We start from the raw sequence: 26,791 nt of genomic DNA on the forward strand, positions 1-26,791 counted from the left end.
CTTTTGCTATTACAAACAATACTGCAATGAAAATCCTTATTTCATCCATGTATGTGTGTGTGTGTATATACACACACACACACACACACACACACACATATTTCAATTAACACAAAAGGGAATATGTCTAAAGAGAAATTTCTGAAAATGAAATTCTTGGGACAAATGATATATATATATATATATATATATATATATGAATTTTTATTTTTGATTGATATAGCAAAATGACCTTCTTTGTGGGTTTTTTCAATTGTATAAGAATGCCTGTTTTCAGCATACTCAAGACAGAACAGCATCTTGTCATATTTTTCTTTTTGGCCCATGTAATAGGTTAAAACATGTATCTTATTACAGATCTAATTTGCATGTCTTGTATCATGACTGATGTTGAATACATGTAATTGTGTTTAATGACCCATTTATAGTATTTTTTAAGCTGATTTTAAATTTCCTTTGCCCATTTTTCTATTAGATTGTTGCTATTTATATATTAAAGACAGTGGCTCTTTGTCTTTTATGTGCATCCCGAATATTTTCCCTCAATTTCTCAACTGTCTTTTAAAAGAAAAATTCTGGCATTTTCTCCATGCATTTCACAAAATTGTGCTTATCAATCTTTTGTGTCCTCCAAGTTTTGTGCCATAAGTAGATGGCCTTCCCTATTGCTCATATCTGTATTTTTTTTAATTCCTCCATTTTCTTTTTTTTCCTTTTGTCTTTTTTTTGGTCATGCCATGTGGCATCCAGGATCTTAGCTCCCTGACCAGGGATCAAACCTGTGCCCCTTGAATCGAGAGCAGGGCATCTTAACCACCAGACTACCAGGAAAGTCCTGTGCATTTTCTTTTTAGTGCTTTCATGTCTTTGGTTTTGCTTTTACTTCTGTGACTATCTGGATTTTTGATGGTTGTTTTAAAGTCTTAGCTGGGGATCAGTCTTCATTTTCTTCAAGATGCTTACACATTTGTCCCATCACTGTTTGTTGAATAACCTATAGTTTCCCCACTAACATGCAGCACTTCATCATATATACACACATTATAATATATAATTGTGTGTGTATTTATGAACCTTATTCTCTTCTATTGATCTAATGGTCATAGTCTATATGATTCTAATTCCTCTAATTCCTCTAATAAATAGGAGGGCTAAATCTCTGATTACTCTTCTTTTTCAGAAATTTACTGTTTCCTTTACTGTTTTGTTTTCCATACACAATTTATAGTCTGCTTACTAAATTTAAAAATAATCCTCTTGTTGTCAGTGAATTTGTATTAAACTTGTATTTTAAGAGGGCCATTTGTCTCTATAATAATTCAGATTTATTACTAAAGTACAGTGTATGTCTGTATTTTCTTCAAGTAATCTTTGCATTTTTTATTAGCGTGATAAAGTTTTCTTCAAGTGTATTTTTGACATCAGTGCTTGTTTCTGTTATCTAAATGAAAAATTACAATGCAAATGTATATGAATGTATATCATTACAAATTGGAACTAAAATGAAGAGGTACACATAAAAGGTAGTTGAAGAGTGAGTAAAAGGAAAAATGAAGAATCCTATGGTTCTCTTATTCTTGTTCAGGAGAACAATATAGATAGACCTTATTAGAGAAACATGCGTACAGTTACGGTTCCCTTTCCTCCACATCCTCTCCAGCATTTATTACTTGTAGATTTTTTGATGATGGCTGTTCTGACTGGTGTGAGGTGATGATACCTCATTATAGTTTTGATTTGCATTTCTCTAATAATTAGTGATGTTGAGCATCTTTTCATGTGCCTGTTGGCCATCTGTATGTCTTCTTTGGTGAAATCTCCATTTAGGTCTTCTGCCTATTTTTGTTTGGGCTGTTTGCTTTTTGGTTACTGAATTGTGTGAGCTGTCCGGATATTTTGGAAATAAAGCCCTTGTTGGTCGCATCATTTGTAAATATGTAAGGGAGACAAATGCCTAATCTCAGTTAATCATTCATGAGACAGATAATGGGGAGTTAAAGGGTCTGTGTCTGGCCTTGTCCACAGATTCAGGCACAAGGAGAAAGCTCTGCATTTGGCCTTGTCACAGGTAAACAAGGGAGTCATTTCCAAGTTGTATGGGGGTCATGGGAAAGAGTGGACAGCCAGACTTACCTAAGTCATGTGGGAAGAATGGTTCTTTGTGGTAAGTCATTTCTCAAAAAGGAATACAGATGAGGGGTGAGGATTTCTTGACTTTCACTGTTTTGGGGGCTTAGGTGAAGTTCAGCATTGTCACAGGTTGTCAGTTCTGTTTGAAAACTGGAGTCTAATCCTAAATGTCCACGCCACCAGACATGCATTCTTCTGCCCCATAGAATTGCTGAGCGATGGCCAATGGAAATGGTTCAGGAAGACATTTGGAGGTGTTCACAGGTGTTCTGAGTGTTTGATGCAGGAGCTGCGGCCCTCCCTGCTGTTTGTGACAGACTTCTTAGCAAGATAAAGGGGAATGGTGATAATATCCTAGTCGTAGGTATTGGAAGACCTGACAGTCAGTTAAATTTAAGGCTCTTGCAATTTGGGGGAAATGTGCCAGGGCATTCTTCTTTGTGAGGAAGGCTTCAGGGGGTGGTTCTGAAAGACAAAGATCATTAATGTCTTTTGCTTTCCTGTACTTCTGAGGTCTAAGGTGTTTCCTCTTCAGGTTCTGTGTTGTTGCTAGTCTTCTACTGACAGAAAATCATTAAGGCCCATTCTAGTAGCTATAAATTCACCTTACCCCCCAATTATCTCCTGCTACTTACCAGACCTTTTATCTAAATGGATCATGTACAAGAGAGACAGGGACATTTTTCATGAATTCACAGAGATCCATTAGGTTGTGTACTTTGGCCTATGTGGGTCACTGTAGGGGGACATAGTAAGCAGTGTACTGAACCAAGTAGTAATTAGCCTTTTGATCTAGGACAGTGTTCATCCAACGAGAGAATCCAGGTAACTGAACAAGAATTAAGTTTCAATATGTGGGCTCCCCCACTGCTGGCTGGGCTGCCATCCAGAGGGTTAGCAGCCAGGCTGGTCTAGGTCACTTGGTGAAAGAAATATTATACCTAGGATGTTCAACAGAGGATCCCACATTGTCAAAATATGTCCCTATAACCCCTGATCTTAATTAATTACCCAGGGATTAGCTGAAAAGAGCTGATTCCTTTCCAGCCATATTCATTGACCCAGCTGCCATAATAGGGTGTATGAACCAGAAGCAGGTAAGGGTGGTAGACTCTGAAATCCTTTGGAGTCCATTTAAAAATTTTTTTAAACATATAAATTTTATTTTTCCAATGATCATTATTATTGCAAAAAGTGCTTAATAATACATAGAAAGTAAAAGCCTCTTTGTAATCTCATCCTGGAGAGTCTGCCAGAGAATTATCTGAAAATTTCCAGGAAATGTTTGGTTGATTCTTTTTGTGATATTAGAGGTTGTTAGCCTGATCCATTCTTTATTAGGTTCCTCATTAGTTTTTTATCTGATGATTGATTTTTATCATTACCTAGATCATTAATTCGCTCAGTCGTGTCCGACTCTTTGTGACCCCAATGGACTGTACAGTCCATGGAATTCTCCAGGCCAGAATACTGGAGTGGGTAGCCTTTCCCTTCTCCAGGGGATCTTCCCAACCCAGGGATCAAACCCAGGTCTCCTGCACTTCAGGCAGATTGTTTACCATCTGAGCCACCAGGGAAGCCCCATTAATTCACGAGGAGTTACAAAATGGTGATGTTCTAATTCTGTCATTCCTTCTGGATTTATTGGCTGGAATGTTTCTGTAAAGAAGAACTTTCTCTCATCAAAGCTGTATTTTCCCTTTTTCTTTGACTGATAAAAAGCTCAAGGGGCTTGCCCCCAGCCAGGCTCTGGGTTTATGGATGCTGGACTTCCTCCTGTGTTCCCCTTAACAGGAACCCACTGAATCAGAGCTCTATTCTGGCCTACGTTGTTTTAGCACTGGCATTTGCACTGTATTGTTTTTATGCATTTCTAGTATCCCCTATGGAGAAGGCAATGGCACCCCACTCCAGTACTCTTGTCTGGAGAATCCCAGGGACGGGGGAGGCTGGTGCGCTGCCATTTATGGGGTCACAGAGTCGGACACGACTGAAGCGACTTAGCAGCAGCAGCAGCAGTATCCCCTAAGGCAGCATTTAGTCACATTGAACTGTCTGGGCTGCCATATTTTCTCCTGAGGGTACCAATTATTGTTCTTAGGGCTCCTACTACATAGGTTTGATTGATCAGTTCCTAATCTGAGTCCGTTTTTGAGGAGGCTGTTCTAGTGCTTGACCATACCAGATGCAGTGGATGGTAGTGAATGTTGAAGTCCATCAGATACCTTGACTATCAGCCTATCATTACATGACTTTTGCAGTAAAAGGCGTACCGCTCTCAGGCTGCAAATAAATAGTCCAGGATGCTGAATACCTGACACTGATTAATTCTAAGGGCCACAGTGGAGTGGCTGGAGTCAGCTGAGCAGACTGAAATAGCAACACTTCAACCTGAAAAAATATCAACAGTTGTATGCAACAGCATACAGTGAAATCCCTGAGAATGGGTTCTTGAGATGCGATGCTGTGTGCCAGGAGCAGGCAGGCCCACAATTCATGCAGTGTGCTATTCCTCATCCCAACAGACCATTTTTTAGAAGGAGTCACATTTTGGCCAGCCATGGTAACTTCTGCATCAGAAAGATATAGTCTTGTAATTTGTGCCCAGTCTGTGATGATAGATGTGTTTGTTGCCATGTCCATGTGATGACGAATGCAGAAAAGTAATAGCAGTGATCTGGGTCCTGAAAGCTCCATCAGCAGTATGATTCTAGTCAGTGGCATCAGAGAATGGACCCTTACCATGAGACCTACATAGGTGACCCTGACCATTCAGTTAGCAGCCTTGATTTATTTCCATTACTCACCATACTAAAGAGGGCCATCCAGCCTCCCAGCCGGTGGTCTTCCATGTGGGAGACTGAACAACTGGACGTTGGCTGTAGCTCCAGAGTCAATAGATATCAAAGGGAGTACTGGTCAGAGTTATAAGAATAGCCTTGAGTTCTGCCTGCTGAAGGGTGTGCCCACATCCATTCTCAGTTCTGCTAAGGTTGAAGAGCCCAGAGTAGAATGTTAGGTTCCAGCTAAGCCCAGTCGTTAGTGGATCAGGTTCAGGCATTTGAGGAATCGTCTATGAATCAAGTGCCCCACAAAGCCCAGCAGCCTTGTTCTATGGTTGGCAGAGTGGGAAATAAATTTTCCCCCAAAGGGATAGCTGTCCCATTTTCCTCTGAAGCCAAGATGCTGCTGGAGCCAGGCCAGCTGTGCTCTTGAATATACTCTTTCCTTTTGACAAATGGAGGCTTGTTGGATACTTCCCACCTTGTCAGTCATCGAGTCTGAATTGACCTACACCCAGATGGGACTATCAGGCTAGATGGCCTCCATGGGTCAGGTGTTCAGTTTGGACAAAGGCCCAGTAGAAAACTAATTGCTGCTTTTCATAAGGGGTATAGGTAGTAGCTGTATAAGAAGAAGAAAAGCTGGTACCCTAAGGAGCTTTTCCAAATGGGCTTCCCTTTGCTACTGGCCCCAGCAGGCAATACTATCAGTTATACAGACTGGTAACTCAGCAGGGTCATTGAGGCTTTGAGGGCCCTGAAAGTAGAGAGCAGAGAATGTGCCACAGCATGCCGGATAGCATCCTCTACTGGCCCATTGGTTTGGGCCCCACTCAAAGGACACTGCGGTTTAGCAAATATGAAGGATCTAGTAGAATGTCCAGGCAAGGCACATACTGTCTCCTTTTCCCAAAGAGCCCAGGATGGTGCTGAACTTCCTTTTTTGGCATAGGATTCAAAGAGGTAGAAGGTTTTCTTTGACTGCAAGAGGAATAGAGCGTCATGAATCCATCCAGAGGTCCCAGACACTTTATTTGCATTTTGTCAGGGTTTACCAGCCACCTCTGATGTGGCAAAGGCATGATAATACTGTGGGTGGAGCCATTGAGACTAAGGTTTCTGACTGGCTAACCAAGACTTCATCTATACAGTGAAAAGTTTGGACAGTGGAGGGTAGAGGCAGTCTTGTTACTAAAGTCTGACCCACTCACTGGTGGTGCTCTCATTACCCCTGGGAGAGTACTGCCAATGTATATGGAAGGTCTTGCCATATGAATGCTGATTGGTCTTGGTGCTTGGTGTGAAGAACTGGGAAGGGGTGAAGATTTTAAGCTAACAAGCTGGTGTGCCACAGTTTCAAGTATGTTGACAGAGGCCATGAGACTCCTGAGTCAGTGATGGGATACTTTATAGTCACAGAAAAATCAGTAGCCATAGTCAGCATGTTTGCATTTTAGGGGAAAAAAAAGTTAAAGCTCTTGGCAACCCATGAAGTCTCTGCAAATATAAAATAGAAAATGGTTTTGTTATGGAATAAGCATCAAAGCTGGGTTTCCTGGGTAGCTCAACTGGTAAAGAATCCACCTGCAATATGGGAGACCTGGGTTCGATCCCTAGGTTGGGAAGATCCCCTGGAGGAGGGAATGGCATCTCACTCTAGTATTCTTGCCTGGAGATTCCCCATGGACAGAGGGGCCTAGTGGGCTGCAGTCCATGGGGTCACAAAGAGTCGGACATAACTGAGAGACTAAACACAGCACAGCACACAAGCATCAAAGCAGACCACAGTGTGCATCACAAGCAGTTAGCTAAAGAGATTGCAAAGACAGAAGGAAATCTCATTCATCCTTTTCTGTGACAGAGCATATAGAGTCCATTACATGCTGGTTTTCAAGACACATGATAATTTATCAAGTCCTCATGCAAGAGGACTTAACAGGACAATTTGTCATACATTCTTTTGTAGTTCATCCTAAGTTCAGCTGATAATGGGAGTGGCTATCTGTGCTAGTTAATTGCCTTTATCCAAAGGCAAAATTGAACTTCTCTTTTCTCTATGACAATCAGATAGTTACAGCTTAGAGCCAGGCACCTAGGATAAGGTGACAGAGAGATAGAGTACCATCTTCCTTAATGTTTACATGTCAGTGAGGTGGCCCTTAAGAAAACCCTTAAGAAAATCCCAGGTCCTTAAGAAAAACATTCCTGGGTTATAATGCTGACAAAAGGCTTATTTAACCGTTTAAAAGATTTACATATATTTTGATATATATGTAAGTGGCAGAGGAAGCATTTACAAATACCAGTTTTCTCAAGGAAATACTCTAAGGAAAGGGAGAAGATCTCTTTCAGTAACAGGGAAAATTCCATTTTTAAAAATCCTTGCACTTTCAATTTATAATAACAGCACACTTTTCTAATTATCTCCATTGTAATTTCTACCTTTGTCTAGGCAGTGTGCGGCCACCTAAATATCTAGCAAGTCCATATAACAGCAAAATAAAGCAGTTAGGAAAATCACCATAGGATGAATTTTAAAAGTCAGTGCAGTCTTCAGAATGGGAGAAAATAATAGCAAATGAAGCAACTGACAAAGAATTAATCTCAAAAATATACAAGCAGCTCCTATAGCTCAATTCCAGAAAAATAAACGACCCAATCAGAAAATGGGCCAAAGAACTAAACAGACATTTCTCCAAAGAAGACATACAGATGGCTAACAGACACATGGAAAGATGCTCAACATCATTCATTATCAGATAAATGCAAATCAAAACCACAATGAGGTACCATCTCATGCCAGTCAGAATGGCTGCTATCCAAAAGTCTACAAACAATAAATGCTGGAGAGGGTGCCGAGAAAAAGGAACCCTCTTATACTGTTGGTGGGAATGCAAACTAGGACAGCCACTGTGGAGATTCCTTAAAAAACTGGAAATAGAACTGCCATATGACCCAGCAGTCCCACTGCTGAGCATACACACCGAGGAAACCAGAATTGAAAGAGACACGTGTACCCCAGTGTTCATTGCAACACTGTTTATAATAGCCAGGACATGGAAGCAACCTAAATGTCCATCAGCAGATGAATGGATAAGAAAGCTGTGGTATGTATACACAGTGGAACATTACTCAGCCATTAAAAAGGATACGTTTGAATCAGTTCTAATGAGGTGGATGAAACTGGAACCTATTATACAGAGTGAAGTAAGTCAAAAAGAAAAACATCAATACAGTATGCTGCTGCTGCTGCTGCTAAGTCGCTTCAGTCGTGTCCGACTCTGTGTGACCCCATAGACGGCAGCCCACCAGGCTCCACCATCCCTGGGATTCTCCAGGCAAGAACACTGGAGTGGGTTGCCATTTCCTTCTCCAATGCATGAAAGTGAAAAGTGAAAGGGAAGTCGCTCAGTCGTGTCCGACTCTTAGCGACCCCGTGGACTGCAGCCCACCAGGCTCCTCCGTCCATGGGATTTTCCAGGCAAGAGTACTGGAGTGGGGTGCCATTGCCTTCTCCGTCAATACAGTACTAATGCATATATATGGAATTTATAAAGATGGTAACGATGACCCTATATGCGAGACAGCAAAAGAGACACAGATGTAAAGAACAGTCTTTTGGACTCTGTGGGAGAAGGTGAGGGTGGGATGATTTGAGAGGGTAGCGTTGAAACGTGTATATTATCATATGTGAAGTGGATCACCAGTCCAGGTTCGATGCATGAGACAGGGTGCTCATGGCTAGTACACTGGAATGACCCTGGGGGATGGGATGGGGAGGGAGGTAGGAGGGGATTCTGGATGGGGAACACATGTGTGCCCGTGGGTGATTCATGTCGATGTTTGGCAAAAACCACTACAATATTTTAAAGTAATTAGTCTCCAATTAAAATAAATAAATTTAAAAAAGAAAAAGAAAAACAAGAGAGACCGTTAACCTTTCTCAGATTGAAAATAGTACTACTTTGTAGTTCCTAAGGAAATGGCAACTCACTCCAGTATTCTTGCCTGGAAAATTCCATGGAGAGAGGAGCATGGCAGGCTACAGTCCTTAGGGTCACAAAGAGTGGGACATGACTGAAAACTAAAAAAACAAAACAAAACTTATGAAGTCTTACCCAATCCAAGCCCAAGGAGTAGCTCTCTGGAGGCCTGATTTAATTTTTAATTGAGTTTTTTCTTATAAAGTCCAGTGAATTTCTCCTGAGTTCTTGTCTTTGAATAATTAGCATCACACACACATAATTTATCGATGCAGTAATGGTTCCATCTCCCCAGATAATATTTCCCAGATGCAAAACACAAAGACACCCATAGTCATTTCTAGTATATTATTATGAAACACTCTTTGAAGGGTACAGATTGAACTTCCAGTGCTTAATGTATTTGGCTTTAATTATTTTGGGACTTCCCTTGTGGCTCAGCTGGTAAAGAATCCACCTGCAATGCAGGAGACCTGGGTTCGATTCCTGGGTTGGGAAGATCCCTTGGAGAAGGGAAAGGCTACCCACTCCAGTATTCCGGCCTAGAGAACTCCATGGAGTGCATAGTCCATGGGATTGCAAAGAGTTGGACATGACTGAGTGGCTTTCACTTAATTATTTAAGTCTTGAGGAACAACCCAGCCTCTGAGCCATTGCTTGCATTAGTCCAAATCAGTGACAGGCATGCAAATCTCCATGAATAATAGGCATCTTCTTTTGTTTATCCGTACCAGGACTGGAGAGAGTGTGCATCCTAAAATTAATCCAGTGTCATAAGACCTATCCTTTGCAGTTGCTAGCTATAAATGCTAGATTTCTGTTTGTCTATTAATTAGATGATTTCATACTATTCTTCTATCCCTACAGGTAAAGCCGTAGTCTAACACTAATTCACTGAGTGTTTGTTCCTTTGAATATGAACAGTGCTGTAATTCTGAACTAGTGATGCTATTCTGGAGTTATTTGATAACTAACTGCTTCTAGACTGTCCAGTTGAGTGGTTCTGAGACCTATATGGTGATTTTTGCTCTATTATTACATCATTCCAAACAGTCCAATTCCCATATGTTTTCAATTTTTATTTGATTTGAATTTCCATGGCTTTTAAACATTTTGTATGACATGATTCCATCCAGTTGTATTCCATGCAGTTGTATTATGTACTTTTTTAATTATTCCAAAACACTAAGTTTATTATTCAAAGTCTCACTATCAAAAGAGTTAGCTATACCTGTGCCTGCTCCTGTTTCTTACAGGATTGTATTCTAATAAGCCTCCTTTTGCTCTTGTACAGCCCCAAACAGGTCCCTTACACAGACTTCATACTGAGAGAGCTCAAGAGATGCATGTCTGGTTTTGAAGACTGGTATTAGCCTCAGATACATTAAGAGAAACTATCCACCAATAATCCTAGGGGGCTATTAAAATAGACTCAGGGCATTGAAATATTCCATATGTAGTAGAGAGATCTCTTTTATATATATATATGGGTCTGTTGATAGGTTTCTCACCAGTTTGGATGAGGTAAGTGGCCCTAGGAGTAAAGAATCTGCCTGCCAAGGCAGCAGCACAAGAGACGTGGGTTCCATCCCTGAGTCAGGAAGATCCCCTGGAGGAGGGCATGGCAACCCACTCCAGTATTCTTGCCTGGAGAATCCCATGGACAGAGGAACCTGATGGGCTACAGTCCATAGCGTAGCATAGAGTCAGACACGACGAAGACACTTAGCACACACAAGCAATTTACTGTGACTGTCTTTACAGCTATCAGTAGTTTTATTGAACGAAACTCCTACAGTAGTAAAAGTGAGAGAGCAACAGTTCTCTTGATTGTAGTATAGTTAAGAGAATTCTTCTATAAAGATCCTTCCAGTCAAAGTAGTTAGCAAAACATTTTTTGTGTCAAATTTAGGGCTGGAGTATCTTGATTCATATTAGTTACTTTGCTTTGGTATTATCAAAAATTACTCATGAAGATGGTTCCACCTTTACTCTGCCAATAATTGGGTTGTTTCAGATTTTAAGTCCAGATCATGTCTGTTCTAGGAATACAGTATGGAATTGATCAGAAATATGTAATTGTGGAGACCATTATTTGGAGCATAGGAAAAAGAACAGTGTAATATATGTTTTCTAGTAAAATCTGATTCTTAGGTAATTGAAATAACCCTCCTATGACAACGCCAGCAAGGCAGTCTATGAGAATGGTAATGTTTGCTTGTAGGGGATGAAAAAAAATAATTTTCTTTCCACTCCTCTAAGTTCTTGGCTGAGAGCCCTTTAGCAAAAGACAAATTAATATGAGAAAACAAGTTTATTAACTTATATACCTCAAGTATATATGGGTGATACCCAGGGAACAATGAGTAGTAACTCAAAGCTGCAGCTTAGAACGCTTGCTCATATAGCATCTTTAACAAAGAACAGTAAATTTATGGGGAAATGACAGGACAAAAGAAAGCAGTTTTAATCTTCCAAGGGCAGCATACTGTGGGAAGGTAAATATATGGGAGGAGACTAATGGTAGATAAAGGCTAGTTAATAAAGTTTGTGCCATCTCCAGGCTGAAAGGATCTAAAGTTGCCTCCCGTGATTAACTTTTGTCCTCCTGGTAGAGAAGAGAAGAGAGACGTTGTTGAAAATTTATATCTTTAAAAAATGTTTATTGTAGTATAGTTGATTTACAATGTTGTGTTAGTTTCTACTGTACAGCAAAGTGAATCTGTTATACATATACATATACCCATTCTTTTAAAAATTCTTTTTCTGTATACGTCATTACAGAATGTTGAGTAGAGTTCCCTGTGCTATTCAGTAGACTCTTATTAGTTATCTATTTTCTAAATAAATAGTAGTGTATATATGTGAGTCCTAGTCTCCCATGAAAATTTTTATCTTGCTTTTAGGCAAATGGGAGGGCAGGGAGCTTTTCTTGTACCTGCTTCTTCTCAACTCCATTCAGCTCAAAATAATCCTTATGCCAAAGTGGCGTATTCTGCTACCCTTCAACCTCTTTTCAGTTGAGCTCAACACCAGTATCAGTCACTCTAGAAAACTTAAATTTCAAGTCCTTTGTGGGAGCAACAGTCCAGTCCTCCTGAGGTGCTAGCTTCACAGGAAAAGCATGGATCCAATTTTTTTTAACTTGGATAGCCTTCATGGGGAATGAGCACTTGAAAAGGTTTCTCCCAGTGTGGGGACAGCCTGTCTTTTCCTGGGACACTTTTATATAGATGAGATCTCCTTTTTGATAGATGTGGCAGACTTTTTCCAGGGGGTCCTTCCAGGTTCTTATGACTTTATGTCTCAGAGTTTCTGAGGAAGATAGAAACCCTGTTAAGACCTGAGTGTGATTTTGGGAAGATTCAGTTAAATTAGGCACAGGACATGGTCTCAGACCAAAATTCATAGGCCTGCTATTTATAAGTTCAAAGAGAGTGATTTCATGCTTGCTGGCAAGGGTGCTCTAATTTCTAACAAGCTAGTGGTAAAGCTGTAGGCCTTTTTACCCTAATTGGTTGCTGAATCTTGGCAAGTAAGTTTCTTCAGAGCTTGATTCATTTGTTGTATTAATACATGTCCACAGGATTAAAAATGATAGGGTGTATGATAGCTTATAGAATTCTGCAAACATTTTATAATTCCTGAACACCCAGTGGAAATAAAGTGACTTTCTGTCTGATTCAATATGCCTGGTATCCCCAAGGTGTAAATTATATTTATTAAGAGAACTTTTACCATTGCCTGAGCATTGTCTTTTTGAAGAAAGGAAAACTTCAGGCCATTCTGACATCATACACACCATAAGTAGACAAAACCTCTTACCTTCTGCCAGCATCACTTCTGTGAAATCCAACTACTAGCAGTTCCTGTTGGCTAAGTTGCTTGGGGAAAATTTCTGGTGCTTACCATGGGAGTAGCCTGTACAGAATTCTGCTGACAGATAGCACATCTCTTTAATATGTTTTGAGTGAGCTCATCTTTTTGATAGTTGTAGTGAGAGTCTCATGCCTTTAAAATTGCTCTTAACTGAGTTTGTTGATGACACAATGATACCAGCCAAGTATACAGACCATGGAATAGGAATTATATTGTTAGGTACTTTCCATAGTATAGTCAAACTTCTTTTTAGCCTTTTTCTTAACCCATTTGTTCATTTCCTTTTAGAAGGCATATTAATATTATTATTATTATTATTTTGGTTTTGAACCTTTAATGAGAAAAATGTATAATATCGAGCTCAAAAACACTGTGTGTGGTGTGTCACTGGGTCCAGGGTTAGGGATACACAGAATAGGACTAGCAAACAAGATATGTGTAAACAAAGATACACACAATCATAGAGTGAGAAACTGGTGCCTGGCACAGTTTAAGTCTCAGTTTCCTCATCGCTCAGCAGCATATGGGGATCCCACGGCTGATGGGGAATAGACGTCCTGACTTTGGGCATTGCAGGGTGCCCAACACCTCCACCTCCAGCAGCACGTGGTGCATCTTTCTCAGAAATTCCTCGTTATGCTCATATCCCTGAATCGGCTCTTTAGGCACCTCGGTCAGATGCAGGGTGTCCACAACTTCCAGAAGCGCCGCCCACTCCACTTTGGGTATCATACGCACTATGAAGTCAGGGTTGAATTCCACAGGATTGATAGAGACCTCAGTGGCCTGGAGACGCAGGGGGAAGCCACGGGGCCCCACCCCCTGCACGTACAAGCTCAGCAGGTTCAGAAGACATATTATTTAAAACAAAATGAAAGTTTCTTGTTGTATTAGAAGTGTGGCTTCTAAGTTGAATTGGCTTTGTTTTAACAGTGACTTTTGCACCTCTGTCAGCAAAATCATTGCCTTTAGAAATTTGCTCATTCTGCCCTATGTGGGCTCTACAATGGATTACTAATGTCTGAACAGGTAGCTGCAAAGGTGCTAATTACTTGGATATTGATTCTCCATGAGATATTTTAGTTCCCACTGAAGTCGAGAATCCTCCCCCCCTTTTTTTCCCCAAATTTGTCTCATTACACAACAGACACCAAACACATATTTACTATCAGTATGTAGGCTCTCTTTGGGTCTTGAACCAAGATTTGCAGCCCTAGAGCTGTTATTAACCTGGCTGTTCAATTCAGTCGCTCAGTCATGTCCGACTCTTTGCAACCCCATGAAACGCAGCACACCAGGCCTCCCTGTCCATCACCAACTCCCTGAGTCCACCCAAACCCATTTCCATTGTGTTGGTGATGCCATCCAGCCATCTCATCCTCTGTTGTCCCCTTCTCCTGCCCTCAATCTTTCCCAGCATCAGGGTCTTTTCAAATGAGTCAGCTCTCCGTATCAGGTGGCCAAAGTATTGGAGTTTCAGCTTCAGCATCAGTCCCTCCAATGAACATCCAGGACTGATTTCCTTTAAGATGGACTGGTTAGATCTCCTTGCAGTCCAAGGGACTCTCAAGTCTTCTCCAACACCACAGTTCAAAAGCATCAATTCTTCTGCGCTCAGCTTTCTTCATAGTCCAACTCTCACATCCATACATGACTACTGGAAAAACCATAGCCTTGACTAGACCGACCTTTGTTGGCAAAGTAATGTCTCTGCTTTTTAATATGCTGTCTAGGTTGGTCATAACTTTGCTTCCAAGGTGTAAGCGTCTTTTAATTTCATGGCTGCAATCACCATCCACATTGATTTTGGAGCCCAGAAAAATAAAGTCAGTCACTGTTTCCCCATCTATTTGCCATGAAGTGATGGGACTGGATGCCATGATCTTAGTATTCTGAATGTTGAGCTTTAAGCCAACTTCTTCACTCTCCTCTTTGACTTTCATCAAGAGGCTCTTCTTCACTTTCTGCCATAAGGGTGGTATCATCTGCATATCTGAGGTTATTGATGTTTCTCCTGGCAATCTTGATTCCAGTTTCTGCTTACTCCAGCCCAGCGTTTCTCATGATGTACTCTGCATATAAGTTAAATAAGCAGGGTAAACCTGGCTGTTGCTACTGCTGCTGCTAAGTCACTTCAGTCATGTCCGACTCTGTTCGACCCCATAGACAGCAGCCCACTAGGCTCCTCTGTCCCTGGGATTCTCCAGGCAAGAATACTGGAGTGGGTTGCCATTTCCTTCTCCAATGAATGAAAGTGAAAAGTGAAAGTGAAGTTGCTCAGTCATGCCCGACTCTTAGCAACCCCATTGACTGCAGCCTACCAGGCTCCTCCATCCATGGGATTTTCCTGGCAAGAGTACTGGAGTGGGGTGCCATTGCCTTCTCTAAACCTGGCTGTTAGTGCAGATTAAATTCCAGGCAAAACATAATCCTCCAAGATTTCTTGAGCAGTCACCCCAGCATATGAAGCCTCGAGATGGACTCTTTTCATCTTGGATGCGTGGCACATCAGTAAACATTATCAAGTGTGCAATTTTTTTTGTTTGCACCACGCAGCTTGCAGGATCTTAGTTACCCAACCAGGGATTGAACCTGGCCCCCCCTCGCAGTGTAAGCACAGAGTCCTAACCACTGGACCCTCAGGGAATTCCCTGAAGTATGCAGTTTGAACAGAAGTATCAGAAAAATTCAGTTGCTGCCTAGTGTCTTCTGCTACTACCATTGTACGCTTGTTTGATCTTTTTTAATTTTGTTTGTCTTTTGGATTTTTGTTTGTTTGCCACACTACTCAATATGCGGGATCTTAGTGCCCTGACCAGGGATCAAACCCATGCCCCCTGCAGTGGAAGTCCTAACCACAGGACTGCCAGAGAATTTCCACCATTGTACACTTGTGGTCATCTCTTTGGTTAGGAACTGGTAAAGAGTAGCAGGGTCTAGGAGATTGCATCTTTTGAACATAGCTGTGGTTGCCAATGGGGTGGGGGTGGGGAGGGAAAAAGGGTTGGAAGTTTGGCGTTAGCAGATGTAAATTATTATGTATAAGATGGATAAACAACAAGATCCTTTTGTATAAGACAGCAAAGTATATTTAGTATTCTGTGATATATCTTCATAATAGAAGAATATGAAAAAGAATATATATGTGTATAACTGAAGCACTTTGCTGTACAGCAGATATTAACACATAACACAACATTGTAAATCAACTATACTTCAATAAAGTTTTTTTTAAAAAAAGGAATATAAAAAAAAGATTGCATCTTCCAAGTACAAGATTCAGATTGGACAGTAATGCTTATTCACAGTTAGTCAAATGGCATAGTGATAAGTGCTGAATCTTAGGCACTTGTAGGATAGCTGTCACAGCCTGTGAGAGGTACAAGTAAGTGACCCAGGGCAAGGGTGTGTGTCTTTTCACTAAGTGTGGTGGCTGTTGCTACCAGTTGGAGACATCCATGCACTCACAGTGTCACAGTCTCCAGAAGAACTGAGAAAGGTGCCTTTGGTCTATAGTCTAATCCTACCTTTTGAGTTAAAATTCCACTAGCAGTGCCTTTATTTTCATGACAAAACAAGTGGGAAAGTTTTTCAAAATTTGGAATCCTTAAAGCTGCAGGAGAGACTGTAGTCAGTTTCAGCTGTTCAGAAACCTCTTCAAATTCTAAGGGCCAAATCAGAGCCTTAGGTTAGTACTCCACCAGAAGTTTTGCCCTCTCTGCAGAAGCTGGGATCCACTGTCTGCAATGCCCTACCTGTGCCCCAAATTAAGTCATTTTATTGTAATAGGCTCCTTGATCTGCTAAATTACAGCCTTACCTGACAACAGATACAAGTATTTTCCTTCAGTTTGGCAGTATTTGAAATTGTCTAGGGAGGCATTGTGCCCCACTGAAGTAGGGAATTGTAACAAAGCCAAAATGCCAGCTTTGTGTTACTCTTCAGTTTTGGAGGCTACCATAAAATCATCTACATAGTGAATAATTATAGATGTCCCTCCATGGGCCAGATTCCCCTTAGCTTTCCTCTGAGTGTCTAGAGAAAACAATAGAGAGTCTTGGAACCCACGAGTAATTCTTTGCCATAAATACTGGAGTCAGGGCTTCCCAGGTGGTATTAATGGTCAAGAACTTGCCTGGCAATGCAGGAGACGTAAGAGACGCAGGTTCAATCCCTGGGTTGGGAACATCACCTGGAGGAGGGCATGGTAATCCACTCCAGTATTCTTGCCTGGAGAATCCCATGGACAGAGGAGCCTGCAGGGCTACAGTCCACAGGACTGTCTGCAAAGAGTTGGACACGACTAAAGCGACTTAGCACATACTACTAAGTAAAAGCAAATAATAATTTAGATTCATTAGCTACAGAAACATAAAAAAGAGCAAAACACTGAGAAAAACTTTACAAACTATGGTCCCGAAGTCAGAATAGCTGGTAGGGCTAGAAACTGAAGCAGTTAATGGAACAACAGGTTTATTTACTTCTCTAAACTCTGTGTCAATCTACATGGTGGTTGTCCATCTTCATCAAATTTACCTTCCTTCTTTACTGGAAGTATGGATGAATAAGAGGGTGAATTTCCTTTTTAAAATTATTCCTGGCTTTTCTAATTCTTTTATAACTGATTTTATTCCCTTGAATTGGGCTTTCAACAAAGGATATTGTTTTACACATGGCCATAGCTTATCCTTTTGGTAAGCTTCTGTATCTTGAATTAAACCAGTATCATTGTTCTCTAGGGCCCAAAGTCATATATTGATTGTTTCCATTTGGGGTAATTTTCTGGCACAACCCTCTTTCCTATGCCCCTTTCCTCTCTGAAGGCACATAAATAACCAAACCAGGTGGGATAGCCATAAGCATTCCATCTAGTTTACAGAATATGGTAGCTTTTATCCTGCACAGAAAATTTGCAAGCATATCTCTTGCTAATAGTTTTACAGGAGAAGGTGAGAAAGCATCCTTGTCATCAGAGGACCTGTGTTTGTGGGAAACTGGAAGAAAAGGAGCGAGTAGAAGGCTGATCTGAAATGCCAAACTTCAGTGGTGATTATCGACTCACCACTAGATGGAAAGTGACACATTTCTCAGGAAACTGCAGAATAAACAGCACCAGTTGTTTTTGTATAGTCGCTAAGTCGTATCCGGCTCTTTATGACTCCATGGACTGCAGCACACCAGGCTCCCCTGTCCTTCAGTATCTCCCAGAGTTTCCTCAAATTCATGTCCCTTGAGTCGGTGATACTGTCTAACCATCTCATGCTTTGCTGCCCCCTTCTCCTTTTGTCTTCAGTCTTTCTCAGCATCAGGATCTTTCCCAATGAGTCAGCTCTTTGCATCAGGTAGCCAAAATATTGGAACTTCAGCTTCAGCATCAGTCCTTCCAATGACATTTCAGAGTTGATTTTCTTTAGGATTGACTGGTTTGATCTCCCTGCTGTCCAAGGGCCTCTCAAGAATCTTTTCCAGCACTGATACTTTTCAGAAAAGGCAAGCATAGATTAGCCTGAGGGCAAGGTATTGAAACTTGTGGTTCACCAGTTTCTACCTCCAAGATTCCTTCAATAAGTTAATTTTGAGCCTTTTGGCTGTTATTTCCTAGCTGAGGGTTTTGTCCTGGCCTTTCCTGATTCCTTATTCCTGCAAGGTCTGCATTCTCAGGAGTCTCTTTCTACAGTCCCTCTTAAGTGTCTTGGCCTCATGTAATAATGGCATACAGTTTTGCCACCTACCTTGGCTCCCTTCACATGTTGTCCAGAGTAGGGGTTCTTCCCTTGAAAAATAGTTGTAACCAAGTGCCAAACATGCCTACCCCGGTAACTCAGATGAAAAACAATCTAGCTGGAGTGCAGGAGACCTGGATCCCATCCCTGGGTCAGGAAGATCCCCTGGAGTAGGGAAGATCCCCTGGAGTAGGAAATGGCAATCCACTCCAGTATTCTTGCCTGGAGAATTACATGGACAGAGGAGCCTGCTGGGCTGTTTAACTGCTTCTTTTCTTCTTCCACTTTCTCTAGATTATCCCAAAACTGAGCAGCTGCTGCTAAGTTTTATATAATAGACTGTCCTGTGTTGACACAAAAGTACAGCAGAACACTGCCCTGGATCCATGCTGGTAAATCTTGAGAAAGTATCAACAAACTGCCGATGAAAATCAACAGGGAACTCACTAGTCTTCCGAGTATACTGCCTTGATTTCTCCCAGCTCACTTTTAGCAGAAAGGCTTCAAGTACGGCCATTTGCAGGCCCTCTCAGTGGGCCCCTCAAGCCATTAGTTCTTCCATGGTTGTGGGAGGTGGCATATAGTCAGTGTCTTTTGGCCACAATTCCCTCTGATGTGGTATGTTACCTTCCAGTCCTGACATGCCTGCTGCTTAATCATATAACCAAATCCTGTTGCAGAATTCTGTGTAGCAACCAGGGCACATCCCCATGTGTGGGGCTGTAAACTGAAAACACACTGCCAAGTACTTGTGCAAACTTCTGTGGGTCTTCCCTGGGCACACGAAAAGAAGGCCTCAATGAAAAATGTTGGAGAGTTGAAGGTCATGTAGATTCATACTGCTTCAAGTCTGGGTAGCTACATAGTGAATCAGCTTTATTGGCAAAGTGGTTAGGGAAGGCCAGCTATCTTGTCATTGAGTCAGGAAAAATGTAGAATTAGATGACTGTTGGATTTCCTTTCCCATACTGTATATTTCAGCCTAGCACCTTTGTTGTTTGTCTTTTCTAAGTGACTGCTGCAACCACTCTCCATCCTGTAGCCACCGTGGGAAGAGGGGCGGGGGACACATTCTTTTATCCAAGTTCCCAGTTATTCCTTGATAATATTGCTTTGTCATCTCTGCTTTCCTAGCTATACAGTTCGTGGATAAGAAAATAATCTTGAAGGTCAAAATCTAGGCTAAGCATGAAATCAAATCAGAGCTAGGGCATGAGACAAACACACATCTCACACGGGGCAGATAATTCATTACTGTCTCCTTGTCCCTCTTTGCAGGGAAATCTGCTGATTAACTGCCCATCTCAAAGGTCATAGCTTCACCCTTACTAGGGGTCAGATTGAGGCCTGAAGATGAAGAGCTGCCATGGAAAGGGAGCAAAAGGAGGGGAGACAGCAGAGAAAGGAGGAGGAGGGTTTGGTGAAAGAGAAAGTGACTTTAATTCTCCCATTTCCTCCATCTTCCCAAATAATTTTTAACCTTCTTCTTAGGATGATATTCATCCTGTAAACATGAGTAATTCCTTTGCTGGAGATGAAGTGCAATTGTTTAGTTGCTCAGTTGTGTCCAACTCTTTGCAACACCAAGGACAGTAGCCTGCCAGTCTCCTCCATCCATGGGATTCTCTAGGCAAGAATACTGGATTGGGTTGCCATTCCCTTCTCCAGGGGATCTTCCCGACCCAGGGATCGAACCCAGGTCTCCTGCATTGTAAGCAGATTCTTTACCATCTGAGCCACCAGGGAAGCCTGAGGATGAGGTCCTAATAAAAACCACTGTATATGTTAATTCATCCAAATTAAAGAAAGCTTTCTCAGGTCAATATAAGCCTGCATTTTCCTTTCAAATGGATTCCCTTCCAAATGTCATATAGAGCTGTATTGGCCATTCAAGAGAGAAGATCTGCAGGCAACATCTGGGCTTTCCATCTTTCCCACCATTAAAGCTGATGGTGACCCTGATGGATTTTTAGGTCCTGTATTATGCATGTTTACTCAAAAAGAAAATCTAGAATTTGGAGAGTGGGATCCATCCAGGTAGTATTTGAAAAGAGCAAAGCGCTAAGAGGGAGGCATTTGATAATTTACCTTCACTGGTCTGCTTAGTTTAGGAACTTTCAGGCCATCCCATCAGCAGCAGCATACTGTTGTGGAAAATTAAAAATACAATCTCCTGACAACCCAGGAAATCTTCTCCACAAATGTAGAATAGAAGTAGAATGATTTCATTACTGAGTATTAAACCAGACAGTGATTGGCATCATGGGCAACCTGCTAATCAGACTGCAAAGATAGCAAGAAATCAACCATTTGTTTAACTGAGCAGATACAGTCCAGTACCTGCATGTTCTTAAGATGAATGACAACTAGTGGTCCTACAAGAGGACCTGAGAGCACCGTTTTCTCTACATTCTTTCATGGTTCATCCTAAGCTCAGCTGGTAATGGGAGTGGCATCTGTGCCAGTTAATTGCCTTTGTTTGCCTGCTAAGTCACTTCAGTCTTGTCTGACTCTTTGAGAGTCTGTAGACCTTACCCTGTCAGTCTCTTCTGTCCATGGGATTCTCCAGACAAGAATACTGGAGTGGGTTGCCATGCCCTCTTCCAGAGGGTCTTCCTGACCCAGGGATCAAACCTGTGTCTCTTATAGCTCCTGTATTGGGAGATGGGTTCTTTACCACTAGCACCACCTGGGAAGCCAGGTTAATTGCCTTTATCCAAAGGCAAATCAGAATTCTCCTGTCTCTTACTACAAGCAAGTAGTTCCAGCTTCGGAGAAGGCAATGGCACCCCACTCCAGTACTCTTGCCTGGAAACGCCCATGGATGCACGAGCCTGGTAGGCTGCAGTCCACGGGGTTGTGAAGAGTCAGACATGACTGAGCGACTTCACTTTCACTTTTCACTTTCATGCATTGGAGAAGGAAATGGCAACCCACTCCAGTGTTCTTGCCTGGAGAACCCCAGGGACGGGGGAGCCTGGTGGGCTGCCGTCTATGGGGTCGCACAGAGTCGGACACGACTGAAGCAACTTAGCAGCAGCAGCAGCAGCAGCAATTCCAGCTTACAGCCAGGCCCCCAGGCTAAGCTCCCAGGATGACAGTGAGACAGAGCACTGTCTTCTTTGGTGTTTATATTTCAAGGAGATGGCCCCCAGGCCCATAAGAAAAATATTCCTGGGTTGTAATGCTGACAGAAGGCTTATTTTCCCTTTTAAAATTTACATACATATCCAAGGGACAGAGGAATGTTTACAAATACCAGTTTTATCAAGGAAATGTTCTAAGAAAAGTGAAGGAGGGAAAGGTCTCTTCTCTTATATCAACAGGGAAGGTTCCTTTTTTTAAACCTTATAGGCTGTGAGTTCCCTAAGCCCAAGTTCCCACAGGGGTGACTCAGATCATTCTTGACAAATGCCTGCATGTGCACTGAGTTGCATTACAGGAAAGACCCCTGAGCCTGGGCACCTGGCTGCCTAACAGCAGCCTGGAAACCAGTTTCAGAATCATTTGCTGTAAGCACAAACCTGAGAAATGCCAGGGAAAGAGCACTTGGGGTCTTGCTTTCCTGTCACACTCAGCAAGATGTGTAGGAGCACAAGAGACCCATGGAGGAGTGTCTTCCAAGTCCAGTGGGACAGAAGAGAAGGCCTAGGCAGTCGACACAGCACTCCCAGTGCCGTCAGTCTGTGCTGTGTGTTCATTTACAGTCACAATGTCTCAAACGGCCAGGGCCACCGGAGCGACATACATTCCATTGGCGGTAATCCACAGTGAGCCTGCACCCCCTGCTAGTTTTTTCCACTGGCCGTACTATTGGTGCTTTACTGTCATAATCTACCTGCCACATTTTAGTCTTAATCAAGGCCGTGACTTCTCTTTGTCCTCCAGGGAGTCTCTGCTGTTCCTCTTCCGTCACCTGTGAGAGGATAGGGAGATGAGTTGGGGAGTGAATTGCACACTCTGCTGTCATCTCTCTGCACATGGCAGTCCCTGAACCAAAGAATTCCCTTTGGTTTTTATCCAGCTTTCCTAGAACAAGCATGCAAAGCACTGTCCCAGTGACATATTCAGTCGTGGAAGCCACAATGACAGTTCCACTGACCCATGAACAACGTGGGGGTTAGGGGCATCAACCCCCTTCTGAGTGGAAAATCCAAGTATAACTTTAGACTCTTCCAAAACTTAACTACTAAGTCTACTATTGACTGGAAGCCTTACAGTTAACACAAACAGTTGATTAACACCTATTTTGTATGTTATATGCATTAACTGGGTGGTAGCAGTAAAGAAGCCGCCTGCCAGTGTAATAGATGGGCCATGTAGGTAGGTTTGATCCTTGGATGGGGAAGATCCCCTGGAGAAGGAAATAGCAACCCACTCCAGTATTCTTGCCTGAAAAATTCCATGGACAGAGGAGCCTCCCTGGAACCACAAAGTCAGACACGACTGATCACACACTCACACCCATGCATTATATCCTGTATTCTTCAAGTAAGCTGGAGAAAAAAATGTTATTAAGAAAATTGATAAGGAGATGCACCTAGGATGGAAGTGGGGGAGATGGTGAAGGCTGCAGCCTGCCCCTCTGGGCTCAGTCCTCAGTCCCCTGTCCCTCTAACCTTCCCTGTGCCAGCCCATGTCCTGGCGGAGGCCCAGATGGTGGACCTCCACACCACCATATACAACGCAATCCGTGGTAGATGCTTCAGAGGCTGCTTAGTGGCTGGACAGGGAGGAGCTGGACAAGCTGATGGGCGAGTTGGCCAATGGGGGAAAGGGGTCGGGGGTTAAGGTGGGGATGCCGCTTGTCATCACCTCCCATTACAGCCACCTAGATGTGGTTGTGGAGAAGGCAATGGCATCCCACTCCAGTACTCTTGCCAGGAAAATGCCATGAATGGAGAAGCCTGGTAGGCTGAAGTCCATGAGGCTGCACAGAGTCGGACACGACTGAAGCGACTTAGCAGCAGCATATGTGGTTGAGTAAGGTGGACCGTGCAGTGCCAGCTTGGAGGCGGGTGGCTTGGTACACTTCAATGACAAGACCATCAAGGGTGCGCAGCCACCCTGGGCCACCTAGGCCACTGACCCCTTGGACCTGGTGCAGGGCCTGCTGTACTGTGGAGCCTTGGTGAGCTACACCATGCGCACGTGCATGAAGCACCTGTGCGCTGACTGCTTCAGGGGGCACATGGAGGTGTTGTGCTACTCAGCAGACGAACACCAGGTGGACCTGGAGGTGACCAACCGACATAGGCACACGTGCCTCATGATCTCCTGTTACACAGGCCACTGCCAGATCACCCGCTATCTATTACTGCAGGGTGCCCAGGTGCACCTGTGCAGCATCAAGGACAGTGTGGCCCTGTGTGACTGCACCAAGGCCTGCAGCCTGGGTATCCTGCAGCTGCTGTTTGGGTGCCAGGCTCACAGGGAATGGGATGGCTATGGCGTAACACCACCTCTGGCTGCCCACATGACAGACCACACCAGCATCGTGGAGGACCTCAGCCAGGAGCAGCCTGCTGGGGAGGAGACGTGGCCAGGGATAGCCCAAGAAGGCCCCTCCACCAGCCAGGCATGTGTGTAGCCCCAGGGTGCCTGCTGCTGCAGCTCTTCCCAGGAGGAACACCTGAGCACCAGCTGGGAAGCTGCCTGACAGCCTTGGAGCTGCTGGGAGCCACCTACATGGCTAAGAAATGGGATCTGCTTGGGGTCCTGAAACTCTTGGTAGGGGGCTATGGAGCTGCGTCACCAGGGGACATATATCTGCCTAAACCCGAGTCCTCGCCTCTGACTATTCCAGGGAGGTGAACACCACCAAGGAATTGGAGGCACTCATCATGCAGGGGAATGAGAAGCATATGCAGGCACTGTTGACCTGAGAGCGGTCCTGGTCCCTCCCACCTGGACACTTCCCACTATATGCGCTACCAGGATGTGGTGTAGGCAAACTTGGACAGCATCTAGTGCTGCATCCACTAGTGGAAGTACACCTTGGACATGCAGGAGAACAACCTGGAGCCTCAGACCGCTAGAAGTTTCCTGTCCTTTGATGAACTCTTCTCCTAATTGCTTAAGAACTGCTTGGCCAAGGGGCAGCCTGAGTACGCCAGATGGCTTTGCAGATCTAATGTGGGTGCTGTGCAAAGGTCTGGAAAGTTGAGCGGGCCCAAGGAGCCCAGGGACTCAGCCCAGTTCACCACGGCCCTGGCCATCATCCTCTACCTGTTCTACCTGCTGGAGAAAGTGGAGTGCAGGCCGGATCAGGAGGACATGAAGCACCAGAGCTACTGCTCAAGTGTGCCCATCACAGCAAGAATGTCTTCACTCCTGCACATGGCGGTGGACACCAACCACAAATGTGGTTCCCTTCTAAGTGGGCACATTCCCCTCTATCCAGGTGGTCAAGGTGCCCTTGACTGCAGGGCCAACTAGACAGCCGCAATTTTGACAACAACACCCCCAGTGCACATTGCAAAGCAGAACAACTGCCTGGGATCATGAATGCCCTGATAGAGGCAGGGACCCACATGGACACCACCACCCCCTTTAAGAAGACAGCCTAAGAGCTGCTACATGAGAAGCTGCTGGCCAAGAGCACCACTCAGCCCTTCAACTTTGTGACCCTGTAGTGTATTTCAGCCTGCACTCTGGACAAGAACAAGATCCCTTTCAAGGGCTTCATTCCCTAAGAGCTAGAGGCTTTCATCTAGCTGTACTGAAAGGGGTTGGAGAGGAGAACCCAGCAGGGCCAGGGCCCATACCTGTCCCCACCCCGTCTCTGGAGACCATTTCTGGTGGCTGGAAACCAGGGAAGAGTTCACGGGTCTCCATGGCCCCCTCCCCTTATCAGGGAGAGGGGACAAGAATCAATGAGCTGTTGGTGGTAGAAGCTTCCAGACCATGTGCTCAGAGAACTGACTCTTTCTAGGGGTTAGCACACTCATGCTCCATAAGGAGAAGATGCTCAACCTCCCACACGTCCCATCTGCCTGAGTTTCAGAGAATCTTGGCTCTGCCCTGTGGCAGAGGGATTGAAGCCATTGCCTTCCTTCCCTACTAGAAATACAAGAAGCTGAGAGTTGGGTTTGACCTCTACCTTTTATGTATCAAACCAGATAGACCCAGCTACCCAGGGCAGTGTTAGAACTGGAGGCCCTGAGGGGGCAAAATGGGAGAATCAACATTTCTGGCACATTTGCACCTGCTCCTTCTGCCCTGCTGTGGGTTGGACTCTTCCCCGAGCCACCAGCCCCTTGGGTAGCTTTTGTGGCTTGGTGTTCTGTTTATTTACCTGGCGGAGAGGAGTTGGTGCTTACCAGGTGGTGCAGTGGTAAAGAACCCACCTGCAGTGTAAGAGACACAGGAGATGTGGGTTCCATCCCTGTGTCGGGAAGATCCCCTGGAGAAGGGAATGGCCACTCACTCCAATATTCTTGCCTGGAGAAGCAACCCCACAGACAAAGGAACCTGGTGGGCTACAGTCCATGGGGTCGGAAAGAGTCCAAGAGAACTGAGCACCAACATCGGCAGCTTACATGTGTGGTGCAGAAGGTTTTACTTGTCTACACTTTTTAAAATTTATTTATTTATTCTAATTGCGGACTAATTACTTTACAATATTGTGGTGGTTTTGCCACACATTGACTTGAATTAGCTGCGGGTATTCATGTGTTCCCCCATTCCAAACCCTCCTCCCAACCTCCCTCTCCCACTTTTTAAAAAAGATTTTGGTGTCAGGCTCCCTAAGTTCATTTCATGTAGCAAGGTTTTATCTTGCCTGAGATGGCCTCGGCCAGCAAGGGTGAGCTATATTTTGTGAGGAATTTAGAAGGTAACAGTCCCCCAAACAAGGGTGACCGTACATTTCTGAACACTTGACTCATTAGCCTTTTACTTGGGCCGCCCTACTTCCCATTCTCACTAGAAAGAGAAGTCATTTTCCAAACAAGGAGCAAGCGGCTTGCCAGCCACTTCCCACCCAACAAGAGCTATTAATAGGTTGGTTGGTTTGGGGGTTGATTTTCAGTTTCTGAGTTCAAACTGCAGGTCACCTCTGCCTCACAAATCACGCAGAAGGACACAGGTTTGTGGCGAACAACCCAAGTGTCTGTAGCCATTTTTTAGATGCTTGGAAACCATGATCCACGTGACCCTGAGACAATTCCAGGTATTGACATACTAACCCACTGAGTCAGCTAGATAAGATGGTGGATGTGCGAAATAGGTTGTCGAATAAAGTAGTACAAAATCTTGGTCTCCCATCACTGGGGGTGGGGAGGGTGATCAA

At 43.6% G+C, this 26,791-nt stretch overlaps 1 protein-coding gene and 2 pseudogenes across 3 annotated transcripts in view; 2 read left to right on the plus strand and 1 right to left on the minus strand.

Annotated features, from left to right (window-relative positions):
- Window positions 1-26,791, plus strand: part of LOC109554881 (zinc finger protein 81) — a 134,611-nt gene that overhangs the window by 17,322 nt on the left and 90,498 nt on the right. The window lies entirely within an intron of this gene.
- On the minus strand, window positions 13,266-13,627 carry LOC109554884 (multifunctional methyltransferase subunit TRM112-like protein pseudogene; annotated as a pseudogene).
- Window positions 15,792-25,223, plus strand: LOC109554882 (protein fem-1 homolog A-like; annotated as a pseudogene).

The sequence above is a fragment of the Bos indicus genome, chromosome X, assembly GCF_029378745.1.
Source record: "Bos indicus isolate NIAB-ARS_2022 breed Sahiwal x Tharparkar chromosome X, NIAB-ARS_B.indTharparkar_mat_pri_1.0, whole genome shotgun sequence".
In the NCBI taxonomy this organism is placed as follows: Eukaryota; Metazoa; Chordata; class Mammalia; order Artiodactyla; family Bovidae; genus Bos; species Bos indicus.